Consider the following 2737-nt stretch of genomic DNA (forward strand, 5'->3'; position numbering starts at 1 on the left):
TATTTCGGGAGTGGGAGGTGACATCCTGGTCTGCAGTGATTGTTGATGCACATAGGGACAGGAGGCTGCTGCCCTCTAGCGTCAGGATGGGGTAGTGCAGCAGAGTCAGCTGATCCAGAAACAGCATCAGCACTAGTTTATGGGGTACAGGGCCCCACAACAATGACTGGGCCCAGGGCAAACGCTCCTTTTGCCCCACCTTAAAGACGGCCCTGAGTATAACTGCCGGTCTTTGTAGAGGTCTATACATCCAACCAAAAAAACAAAAAAAGAGACAAAGGGGATTTGGTTCCAAAAAAGAGACATTCCCTCTAAGGAGGGGACAGCTGGCAGCTATGGAAACTTGCACTGAGAGAATATGGCGGCTGCTTCTCAGTGTTGTCCCTCACTTTACAATGCTAGCTGACTATCCTTCATACTGATCCGATAATGTGAATATTTTTCTGAGTCACTGTTTGGAACAAGCTTGGTTTCCATTAGAGCAGGGGCGGGCAACCTCGGCCCTCCAGTTGTGCTTTAACCACAAATCCCATCATCCCTCTGCTTCTGGGAGTCATGGCTGTAGCTGTCAGTGCCTTGCAACAGCTGGGGGGCTGAAGATGACCCCTCCTGCATGAGAGTTACTTTTTCTCAGAGGCATGATGGGATTTGCAGTTTCCCCACAACTGGAGGGCTGGAGTTGGTTCTAGCCTTCAGCATTACAAGTGAAAGGTCACTGAGGTTTTGCAAATGCTTCCATTGATTGCCTGAACTCATGCTGATAACACAAGCTGTCCTCCAGCTCCTAGGTATCTATAACAGTGTCAAACACGGAGCCCCATAGTTGTTTGTATGCTTTTCTACAGGGCTCTGTTACGTGATCTTGTTATACGCAGTCAGGAGGATATCATGCAGGGGTGGGAAACTCTGGCCCTTCTGGAGTCACGATGCGGCCCAACTAAGTCATCTCGTGGAGTCATCTCGTGGCCCAACGAAGTACTGATGGGGTGGTCATGATAATCTGGCCACTCAGTGTATAAGTCCCACCAAGTTTGGACTGAACCAAGTGGACCACTTGAATCCAAGTGGACCACTGCCTGTTTTTATTGGTATATGAGCTATACATTTTGTAAATCAATATCACCTTAATCAAACATCCATTACTCAACATTCGCCCAGCCACATGACACAGGCTTCAATCAAATGACTAGAACTATAAAGCGCCCACCTAATATAGAATGCAACCAAACCAAATAACGCCAAGGCTGCGCCAAAAAGGGTCAGAGGGAGGAGCATGAAGAGACCGCTGCTGTCCACTGAACTCTTAACGTTTTCCTAGGTTCAGCCATGTGAGAAGACCATTGGATCTTAAAGGGGAACTCTCCCTGATCACATCACAAGCTTTAATCAGAGTTGGCATGAAGCAGGTAAGAGACATCTAGAATTTAAAAAAAAGGAGGGAGGGAGAACAGAGGCTAAAAAGGATACAGTTGGGTTTTTAGAGCTGGCACTTTAATAGATTTTGTCCACAATTGTTTTATAGCTAATTCCTGATGATCATTTTTATACCTGGAGAGGATTTATAGCTATACATGTCACTCAGTACGTCGGATGCTCTGGACCCCTGGCGAAGTCGCGTAGGGCGCAGCATCTGACCACACTGACCGGGATTATTGAACGGCTGCAGTGTTTGGATTTTCAGTGAGCGTTTTCTGCTCTTTATTCCATGCTGAGAAACATGTGTTTTTACTGTATGGGAGTAGTTTACTTTTCATAAATTGTGCTTTTATTTGGAGGGTACGGGCTATGGTAAATATTTTTTCTTCTTGGGTATTGTGAACTGTGAACAACATCACATATTGAAGAAGTTTATACACTCAGAAAGATTGGAGCCGGGGGTTCCTTCCCCTAACTAAGAAATGATTTGTGGGGTTGACCGTTTATTTGGGTCAAAACGTTAAGAAGTCTGCATACTAAGAGAGATCGGAGCCGGGGGTCCCTTCCCCTGGTTAAGAAGGAAATTGCCTGGCTTGTTTGGGTCAAAATGACAAGGTGAGCACCCCTATATGTGGTGTGGAGCACGGGGTGAATTGGTGAAGGAAGAAGTGAACTGGTATCACCGTATCTGATATTATATGGACTTATTTCACATTTTAGAACTTTTATAGATTAATTTATTACACTATATTGCCAAAAGTATTGGGACGCCTGCCTTTACATGCACATGAACTTTAATGACATCCCAGTCTTAGTCCGTAGGGTTCAATATTTAGTTTGCCCACCTTTTGCAGCTATAATACCTTCAACTCTTCTGACTCTTCTGGGAAGGCGTCCACAAGGTTCAGGAGTGTGTCTATGAGAATGTTTGACCATTCTTCCAGAAGTGCATTTGTGAGGTCAGGTACTGATGTTGGACGAGAAGGCCTGGCTCGCAGTCTCCACTCTAATTCATCCCGAAGGTGTTCTGTCGGGTTGAGATCAGGACTCTGTGCAGGCCAGTCAAGTTCCTCCACCCCAAACTTGCTCATCCATGTCTTTATTGACCTTGCTTTGTGCACTAGTGCGCAGTCCTGTTGGATCAGGAAGGGGCCATCCCCAAACTGTTCCCACAAAGTTGGGAGCATGAAACTGTCCAAAATGTCTTGGTATGCTGATGCCTTAAGAGTTCCCTTCACTGGAACTAAGGGGCCAAGCCTACCCCCTGAAAAACAACCCCACACCATAATCCCCCCTCCACCAAACTTTACACTTGGCACAA

This window comes from Nanorana parkeri, unplaced genomic scaffold, assembly GCF_000935625.1.
Source record: "Nanorana parkeri isolate BGI_ZX_2015 unplaced genomic scaffold, ASM93562v1 scaffold1147, whole genome shotgun sequence".
NCBI classification, from domain to species: Eukaryota; Metazoa; Chordata; class Amphibia; order Anura; family Dicroglossidae; genus Nanorana; species Nanorana parkeri.